The sequence below is a fragment of the Pan paniscus genome, chromosome 4 (assembly GCF_029289425.2).
Source record: "Pan paniscus chromosome 4, NHGRI_mPanPan1-v2.0_pri, whole genome shotgun sequence".
Taxonomy (NCBI): domain Eukaryota; kingdom Metazoa; phylum Chordata; class Mammalia; order Primates; family Hominidae; genus Pan; species Pan paniscus.
The window spans coordinates 97,582,319-97,593,565 of NC_073253.2; positions in this window are offsets into that span (position 1 = coordinate 97,582,319).

The following is an 11,247-nucleotide window of genomic DNA, read 5'->3' on the forward strand; positions in this document are numbered from 1 at the left end:
AGGAAACCAGTTTTGCCTTAGGCTAGTTGACATAAACAAGTGATAAGTTCCTGCCCATGTTTCTGATTACAGAAACATCAACAAACTTCTAAATAAAGACCAAAATAGTTCTAATGTTAAATACTGAAAAAAAAGTGAGTTATACATATGTATAAGAAAGATTAATAAAAACAAAAGATAATTATTTATAGCTTATTCCAGTTCAGGGTAGTGAGTGGGCAGAGCCTGTCCTGGCAGCACAGGGGCAAAGCAGGAAGCAGCCCTGGACAGGATCCCATACTCCCGCAGAATGCGCTTGCAGGTTCATTCACACTCACTCAGACAGGCACCACTGAGACACTGCAGTTCACCTAACCAGCATGGCTTTCTGATGTGGAAGAAAACCGAGGTATCCAGAGAAAACTCAAACAGACATGGAGAGAAAGTGCAAACTCCACACAGGGGCTCCAGCAGGGAGTTATTTTTTTCTTTTTTTCTCATCAATATCATAACAAAATGATGGTGAACAAAGTGACATTATTCAAAGATCTGCTGTATTCTTGCAAATTTCATGAAATTATACCCATAAAATTGGTGAGCTTTGTGTGTAAATTACACCTAAATAAAACAGATTTTTAAAAATCTGTTTGAATTTAGTAAAAAGGCAAACTAGGCACCATATATTTCAAAAGGTCTTAATGCATTATCTCAATATCTACAATATTGATGCCTTGCCATTTGCTGGCTTTGTGACATCGGGCAAATTATTCCACTTCTCTTAATTTCCTTTTCTGTAAAATGGAGAAAATAGCAGCTGTGGTATAGGACCGTGGTGTGACAATTAAGTGAGTTAATTCATTAATATGCCTGGCAGAATGTCTGGCACATAAGAAGGACTCCATTCAGTTATTCATACACTCTTAAATTCATGATCTACTACATGGAAATTGTTTTACCAAGGCCTTGGTATACAGTGGAGGATAAAATAGATACTTCCTTGCACTTATGGAGCTCTATATCCTAGCTTGGGGGAAAACTATTCATAATAAAAATGAAAGTACCTGAAGATAACTGTATTTGCTAGGCAAGCAATCAAAATAGGTGCACATGGTAGAGAGAGACCAGATGGTTTCTTTAGTTGGAGTGGTAAGGAAAGGTCTGTCTAGGAACTAACATTGAAACTGAGATCTGAATGGGGAAAATTTAAAGATAGGCTGCACAAACCTGAAGGGATTTGTTAGCCAAGGCAAACTGTGCTTTTGTCCATTAGGGTCACAGGAACATTTGGAAGCTTTTAAGCAGAAAAATGACTGTTTAATTCATGCTTTAAAATACTAACATGGCTCCTGCGTGGCACTGGATTTGGGAAGCCCAAGAACCTATCAGGAAATTGTATTAGGTTCAGCTGTGAGTTACAGAAAAGAAACAAAATCATATTATTTTGAAACACAATATAAGTTTATTTTCTTTTCAAGAGGTCCAGATGTAATCAGTTCATGGTGGTGTGGTAGTCCAAGGAGTCAGAGATTCATGCTCCTTCTACTCTATTGTTCTACCATATGGGGTTTCCACTTGCCAAATTAATTTTTGGCGCAAAATGACTCCTGAAGCTCCTGCTATTAAATTACATCTGAATTTCATCCAATAGGAAGAAGGAAAAGAATGAAAAAGGATACTATCTGGAAGTTGCACACGCCACATTTGTTTACATCGCTTAAGCCAGAAATCAGTCACACCTGGCTAAAGGAAAGCCTGTAAGGTAGTGTTTATTATAAGCAGCCATGTGGCTCAGTAATAATCTAGATTTGAATTACAAAGGAAGAAAGGATAAATTATATTTGGAAGATGGTGGTAAATAACAATAACTTAGACTAAAAGAGGAGGATTCACAGTGGTGGTGAAAGAAAGATTGCTGGGTGGGCCTCTTCTTTCTAATGGAACTATGCTGTAATGTGCAGATTTCTCCTTTGGGATTGTATAGTGTTATACAGCAGATTGCTCCCACCCCCCCACACTTTTCCTTTTTTTTTTTTTTTTTTTTTTTTTTTGAGACAGGGTCTCATTCTGTGCCCAGGCTGGAGTGTAGTGGCATAATCTCTGCCCACTGTGGCCTCATCCACCCCAGGCTCAGGTGATCCTACCACCTCAGCCTCCCGAGTAGCTGAGACTACAAGTCTGTACCACCATGCCCAGCTAATTTTTAATTTTTTTTTTGTAGAAATGGGGTTTCACCATGTTGCCCAGGCAAATCTCGAATTCCTGGGCTCAAGTGATCTGCCTGTCTCAGTCTTTCAAAGTGTTGGGACAGCCGTAAGCCACCGTGCTGGGCCAGCCTTTTCTTTAAATAGTGGTTTTGACAATGATTGCTTTCATGAAAAATAAATTTTTAGAGAGGATAGCAAGGTCAGTTTCCTCCCTGCCACAACAAGGACTGGGATTCATTTCTCTACCCAAGGATGCAGTTCCTATTGCTAGCCCTTCTGACAGCTAAATGCTCTAGCAGGTTTCTACCACTACTGCCTCTATTACCCTTCAGGCTTCCTAGTGGAGAGGCCCTCCTGCTGACCCTAGCTCCAAGGCCTTCCACCTTCTTTTGATGGACTCATGTAACCAAGGTACATAGAGGCATTCAAGAAGTCTGGGAAATACCTGAAGTCACATAAAAAACTTAGTATTTATGTGAATTTCTTCAAAACAGGTTTGTACCTATCATCAAAACTTTTAAGTTTTGAAATCCAGAATGAGATACAGAAAAGTTTGATTATATCTCTACCCCCCAAAAGTTAATATTTACTGGTTTAGAACCAGTTTTGAGATATAATCAAACTTTTCTGTATCTCATTCTGGATTTCTGAGATTTCTCAAGAGGAAGATACTTCAAAACCCCAAAGGCTTTTTGCTAAATGTTCTCATCCAAAACATCATTTCGAAGAAGGAAAGAAAGAACAAAGAAGGGAAAAGTTGCCTCCAGGTGAAAGAACTCCTTTGGATACTTGCCTTTTTCTATCAGGTTCTTAAGGTTTTACAGTATGCCCCAACCAAAATAGTGTGAAACCAGGGGTACAGATGTGCAAATGATTTGGGCCCATGAACTAAAACTCTTAGAAAAGGACACTCAGTATTTAGCTTTTAAATACATGAATAAAGGTCAGGCCTAAAGAGCCATAAATTCAGTCTCATAAAAATCAAGAAAATTTAACTAATATTTATTAGGCACTTTATTTTAAAATCACATCTTCTTTACATTTCCCATTTCAATAAGAAAAGAGCTTCAGCTGAACAGTCACTTTGGTGAAGTCTTCCCTCAGTAGCCTCATCTCAGTAAATGGCCTCACTAAAGCCAGAATGCTGATTAAAAAAAAAAAACAAACCCTTGACTATTCGTGTTTCCTCATATCTCATATGTGATGGTTAATTTTATGAGGCTCCATGTCCTAATTTGACTGGGCCAAGGAGTGCCAAAATATTTGGAAAAACATATTCTAGTGTGTCTGTGAAACTGTTTCTGGATGAGATTAACATTTGAATCAGTAGACTGAGTAAAGCGGATTGTCATTCCCAATGTGGGTGGGCCTCGTCCAATCAGATGAAGGCCTGAATAGAACAGAAAGACTGTCCTATCTTCAAGCAACAGAGAATTCTCCAGTAGACTGCCTTTGGATTTGAACTGGACATCAGCTCTCCTGGGTCTCCAGCCTGCTGAACCCACCCTGCAGATGTGGGACGTGCCAGTCTCCATAATGTGTGAGCCAGTTCCTGTTAATAAACTTCTTTCTACACACACGCACACACACACACACACACACAGAGAAAGAGAGAGAGAGAAAGAGAGAGAGAGAGATCCTATTGGTTTTGTTTGTCTAGAGAACCCTAATGTATTAATCCATCAACAAGCACTTTTTATACTAGCTCCAAGGTATGTCCTGTATCCATATACTTTGTTCCCTCTTTACTGCCATTAAACTCTTTAAGTTACCTGTCTTCTGTTTAAACTACTCTAATAGCCTTTTATGGCTCCTTAAATTCTACAGGTTTTTTTTGTTTTTTTGTGTTTTGTTTTTTGTTTTTGCACATAGAACCATAGTGAGTCCTTTAAAACATGAGAAACATTTAAATATCAATATAAAAATTCTAACAATAGGTTATAATTCAATAAAAAATAAAATATGTGAATATATACCAATATAAATAAGTAAATAATAAATGAAGGAAAAGGGAAAGCCCTTCTGCACAATAAAATGCCAATTAATAATACAGAAAAAAAATGGACTTAGAAGATGCTAAAACTAGTGGGTGAAAGATTGATGAACAGGATATTAAGTAATCTCAAAATATCCCTCCACAAATTATATACTAATTATAAAAAAAAGTGGAAGAATACTATAGTGATTATCTTAATCAAGTTATCAAAACTAATATCACAGTATTGGAACAAACTGATATTGATGAGTCTTAATATGCACTGAGAAGGATACCATGCCTCTGTGTGGCATTCTTGACAAAAACGCATAGCCTGAATCAAATAATAAGAAATTATCAAACTCAAATTAAGAGGCATTCTACAAAATAACTGTCCTGTATTCTTCAAAATTGTTTAGGTCAAGGAAAGGCAAAGAAAGACTGAAAAACTGTTCAGATTGAAGGCAGCTAAAGAAACATCACAGCTAAATCCAAAACCAGAATTCTATTATGAATGCTGAACCAGGAAAAACAGATATAAAATATATTAGTGGGAAAATTGACAAAATTTGAATATAGACAGTGGATTAAGTAATAGAATTATAATATTAAATTTTCTGATTTTGATAATTATATTGTGATAATGTAAGAGAATGTTTATATTATTAGGAAACACATACTGAAGTTTTTTAAGTAAAGAGATGTGATATCTCAAATTTACTTTTAATATATTGATAAAGAATAGGAAACTGTAAATGTGACAAAATATAAATAATTGGAAAGACCAAGTAAATGATATGTGAAATTTCCTTGTACTATTCTTGTAACTTTTCTGTAATTTTTCAATTAGACCAAAATTTGAAAATATAAAATTTGAAAAAAATAGGACCTTTCATAAAACCATCCAGTTCTTTCCATCATACACAGAATAAAATGAAATGCCATTCCCATGGCCCACAAAGCCCTATATATTTAGCCCTTGCCTACCTCTCCAACCTTATCTCATACTACTTTACCCTTTTCTCAATATACTTTATTGTAAGGATGTTCTGTTCCTTCCTTCAACATGACAAACTCTTTGCTATCTTTAGCCTTTGAATTTGCTATTCTCTCAGGATCTTGTAAAACTGATGTTTTCTCAAATCCAACCTCAGGATAAATGTTATCTCACAGAGGCTTTCTCTGACTTGATTGAAATGGTCATACCCATACAGACACACACACACACACACACACACACACACACACACACACACACACATTCTCTGTCATCTTGTCCTGCTTACTTTTCTTGTATCTTTTAAAATAATTTAGATAATTTTTTACTTATTTATTATTATCTCTTTCCTAAACCAGAATAGCTTTATACTTCCAGTTCTAGCACAGTTAGGGTGCGATAAACATGTGTTAAATAAAATGAATCAGTGTGAAAGTGATCCACAAAATAGGTATGATTGTATGAATCATTATGATAGCTACCGTTTATTTCAACAGTAACATGCTAAGTCCTTTATCTTAGCATGTTATTGTGTCCTAACCTTCACCCCACACCTTCCATGATGTGGCAAACAGCTTCTAAAATGGCTGTCAATGAAACATGCCTCCTGGCACTCATGCCCTGTGTCATCCTCTCCCCTTGTGTGTGATGACTGGACCTAGTAACTTATTTGTAACAAACAGAATATGTCAAAAGTGGTGAGATGACCAAAAAAAATAGTAACTTTATTGAAGTGAAAATGGGTAGATATGACCTTGACCATCATCAAAGTCAACAGCACTAGTAATACATACTGACATCATGTACTCCATGATATGATACAAAGGGCAAACCACTTCTGTGTTATCCTTCCTGTAATGCAAAATTTCAGCCTAACTCTGAAAAAATATAAAGCAAACCTAAATTGAGAGGCATTTTACAAAGTAACTACCAGTCCTTCTCAAAATTATCAAGATTTTGAAACACAAAAAAACCTTAGGAATGGTCATAGATCAAAAAGACTAGGAAGACATGACAACTAAATGCAATGTGATGTGGGGGATTAGATCCTTGGAACAGAAAAAATGTTTCCACTGGTAGAGAAAATGGTGAAACCTGAGTAAAGTTGTAATCTAGTTTTATAAAAAAAAGTTACAGGAAGTCAATTTCCTTTTTTTTGAGACAAGGTCTCACTCTGTCATCCAGGCTGGAGTACAGTTGTGTGATCTTGGCTCTCCTGGGCTCAAGCGATCTTCCTACCTTGATATTCCAAAGTGCTAGGATTACAGGCATGAGCCACTGCTCCTGGCCTCTGGCTCTTCTTGCTTACTGCTCTGATGAAGCAACTTCCATATGAGCTGTCCTGTGGAGAGGCCCACATGGCAAAGAACCAAAGGATTCAGTGACTGAGGAACTGAATCCTTCCAACAACCTTATTAGTGGGCGAGGAAGAAGATTCTTCCCTACTTAAACATTAAGATGACTACATTTATAGCTGACACATTGATTCCATTCCTGGGACACTCTGAGCCACAGAACTCAGATAGACTGCATCCAGATTCCTAATCCACAGAATCTGGGATGATAAATGTTGTTTTAAGCCACTAAATTTTGGGTTAACTTGTTACACATTAATAGTTGTTGTTTTAAGCTACTAAGTTTTAGATTAATTTGTTATACAGTAATAGATAACTAACACACATGGTTCTGTATAATTATTATCTCTATTTTTACAATGAGGCAAGTGGTTTAAAGAAGTTAGATAACTAGTCCAAAGTTACATAATTAAGCGACAAACTGGAATTTAAACCTGGGCTCTCAGAGACCGTTTATGGTCCGAGTCACTGCATTATAATGCACTCACAAGGCCCTGTACAATAGTAGTTATATTTTTACTAATGAAATTGTTCTAAGCCAGGATAAACTTTTACAAAGCATCTGAACCTATTGCCAAATAAATTTAAGAAAAAAATGCAGCTGGGCACAATGGCTCACACCTGTAATCCCAACCCTTTGGAATACCAACAAGGAAGGATCTCTTGAAGCCAAGAGTTTGAGACCAGCCTGGGCAACTAATCAAGACCCCACTCTACATAAGTAAAAATAAAAATAAATTAGCCAGGTGCAGTGGCTCACGCCTGTGGTCCCAGCTACTCAAAAGGCTGAGGCAGGAGGATTGTTTGCATCCAGGAGTTTGAGGCTGCAGTGAGCTACGATCATGCCATTGCGCTTCAGCCTAGGGGACAGGGACCCCATCTTTAAAAAAGAATAAAAATAAAATAATAAAGAAAAAATACTTCTTAACATCTGTGTCAAAGTAATACTATGTTTTGGGGAGTGGTTATTCACCATAATCCAAATAATAATATTAAGTAATCTTATTTAACTAGTAAATTCTTTCAGCTACTTTAAGGTACTTTTGAAAATAGCATTTAGTGGGCCTAATAATGATAGATAAAATCATTCTATAAGAGTCGGTAGTGATTTAGAGGAATTTCAGGGCTGATCAAGGCAAATGATATGACATGAGCTTTATTTAGGCAACATTTTGACAGGAATGCATGTGGGCAAAGTCCCCCACAGCATGATACCATCCAAAGGCTATATAGCACTTGCGAGGGTAAGGGATGAGGGCAAGGGAACTCAGAGGGGAGAGGGGATCATAGAGAGGTATTGTGTGTAGGTAATGTTACGCAGCACTCCAGCAGTGAGTCTGGGTCAGAGAGCTACAAAAGGCAGAAGCAGCTTGGGATATTTTATAGCTACAGGGTTGATCTTATCTATGGCTAGCAGATGTTGGGCACAGTTTCCTGTGATATACAAAGCAGGCAGGCTCTAATTGGCTAAACATTTATTTGGGCTATGTTGAAAACAACTGGATATGTAAAAATTTGAGTTTGCCACTGGTAGGCTTTTGAGCTCACAGATTGTAGACTGCTGTGAAGAAATAAACCAGCTAAGGGTCATCTTTTACTCATTCATGTAACAGATTCACACTAAAGTTCATCTACAATTGACTTGGTCAAATGACAACAACTTACCTTTAAAAGCTAGCCTGATATACAAGAATAACTTTTAGTTCTCTGGCAGGTAACTCTGAATTGTCAAATAAGTATTTGTTTAGGCATGAGAGGCTCAAAACAGAAAATTATTGGCCTATTGCCAGGCATTGTTGTAGACTGCCCTGGGAACTTCCAAGAGGAGGTGGGATTACCTCTAGACAAAAATAAACAACCTTTTTAATACATATAGTTGCATCATGTATACATATGTAACAAACCTGCACGTTGTGCACATGTACCCGAGAACTTAAAGTATAATTAAAAAAATGCATACAGTTGCATCTTCTATTTTTTAAAAAACTCTTTTATTATAAATCAGATACACATTTTTAACTTCAGGTACGAGCCAGAAAACACAATTTAGAATTATTAATCTGTGTGCTATAAATGCAGATGAAATATAGCAGTTTAAAGGGAATGATCGCCATGAAGTATTCTAAATTTTTTAAGCCCTGTCTCCAAGCCAGAACTCTAGAAATGAGAGAAATCAGCTCCTGAGTAAAATATCTTTACTAAGCTATAATTTAGCATCTGTATTTTTTAGGACATGCTATATTATGTCACATTACGGTAACACATTACTCCTCAAATTGTGGTGCCTTAACATAATAACGAAAAAAAAAAAACCTATTTCTAGCTCCAGTGCATGTTCAATAAGGATTTAAGGGTGTTTGGTATGCTATATATTTTCACTTAGAAGCTCAGGTTGAGTAAGGATCTATCTGAGCTGTACTATCTGAGACATTACAGATGTAGTATCTGATGTACATTACAGATGTACTATCTGAGACATTACAGATGTAGTAGCAGAAAAAGTGAATCTGAAGAGTGACCCATTTCACTTCTGCTCACATTTCATTGGCCAGAATTAGTAATACCTTACTTCAAAAGGACTGGAAAATGTTACGTGGAGGATGCGAATAGAGTATTTGATGAATACTATCTCTGTGACAGTGCCATTTCCCTAAATTTTGTAAAACAAATATGACAATTGTATTGGTTTCTTATTGCTGCGTTAGCAAATGACCACAAACTAGTGACTTTAAAAAAATAAATAAATAAATTTATTATCTTACAGTTCTGAAGGTCAGAAATCCAAATGTGTCTCACTGTACTAAAATCAAGGTGTCACCATTACTTGGCTCCTAGACCTCTTCTATCTTCAAAGGCAGAAATGTTTTTTGCCATTTAACATAACATATTCATTGGTTCTGGGAATTAAGGCACAGACACATTTGGGGGGCCATTTTTTTTTTGCCAACTACAATATTGTATGAAAAACATTTGTACAGCTTCTGCATACCTGCTATTAAGGATAATGCTTATTATGTTTTGCAATTACTTTCCTATAAAATTCACATTTAAAAAACTGTAAGAACTGATAAGCTTCCTTTCATCAGTTCATGGGAAAGAAGTAACACAATCTGTTTTCCTTTTGTCTTAGAGACAAGGAAGAAGAAAAACAAATTCAATAATGCAATAGGCAATTCAGTATCAGCTTCTGGAACAAGTAAATCCTGTTTCCCTAGGTCATCCAATTTCTTTCTCCATTTAAAAAAAAAACAGTTCCCTGCTATTTCCAATGCTGTTAGAAACAAAAGGTATTGTAAAATACATTCATAAAAAAATAGAATATTAATATTGGCACTATGGAATCAGACAAAATCATAGAATACTGGATGCAAAGTGAAAGGAAAAATAAATATTGAACATTATTCTGCAGAATAAACTTGATCTTTTATTTACAACAGAGAGAAAGGCACATATGTAGTTGAAGGAGAGAATATTCAGAGGAATAAAATAGTGTTCCCTCCCTCAAGGAGCATAATATTTATTTCAGGTGACAAAAACATATAATAAAGGCATAACTAGATACATCTAGCAGGAAATAAGCAGAAAAGTGTCTTATAAATAAATGCTATAAGAGTTGAGTAGCTGGCAAATATTTTCTCCCATTTGTGGGTTGTCTCTTCACTTTGTTGATTGTATCTTTTGCTGTGCAAAAGCTTTTTAACTTGATGTGATCCCATTTGTACATGTTTGCTTTGGTTGCCTGTGCTGGTGGGGTATTGCTCGAGAAATCTTTGCCCATACCAGTGTCTTGGAGATTTTTCCCAATGCTTTCCTATAGTAGTTTCATAGTTTGAGGTCTTAGATTTAAGTCTTTAATCCATCTTGATTTGATTTTTGTGTATGGTGAAAGGTACGGATCTAGTTTTATTCTTCTGCATATGGATATCCAGTATTCCCAGTACCGTTTATTGAACAGACTGTCTTTTCCCCAGCTTATGTTCTTGTCACCTTTGTTAAAAATGAGTTTGCTGGAGATGTATGAATTTGTTTCTGGGTTCTCTAGTCTGTTCCATCGGTCTATGTGTCTGTTTTTATTCCAGTACGATGCTGTTTTGGTTACTACAGCTCTGTAGTGTAATTTGATGTCAGGTAATGTGATTCCTCCAGTTTTGTTCTTTTTTCAAGTTTGTCAATTTTGTTTAACTGTTAAAAAAAACCTTTTTGTTTCATTCACCTGTTGCATTTTTAAATTTCAATTTCACTTATTTCTGCTCTGATCTTTATTATTTCTTTTCTTCTACTAAATTTGGATTTGGTTTGCTCTTGTTTTTCTAGTTCTTTAAGATGCATCATTGGATTGTTCATTTGAAGGTTTTTCACCTTTTTGATGTAGGCACTTATAGCTATAAACTTCCCACTTACGCTGTATCCCATAGGTTTGAGTATGTAGTGTTTCTATTATTATTTGTTTCAAGAAATTTTTCAATTTTCTTCTTAATTTCTTCAGTGACCCCACTGGTCATTCAGAAGCATATTGATTAATTTCCATTTATTTGTATAGTTTCCAAAATTCCTCTTAGTATTAATTTTCAGTTTTATTTTATTGTGATCAGGGAAGATGCTTGATATTATTTCAATTTTTCTGAATGTTTTAAAACTTGTTTTGTAAACTAACATATGATCTATACTTGAGAAAGATCCATATACTGAATAAAAGAATGTGTATTCAGCAGCTCTTGGATGAAATGTTGTGTAAAT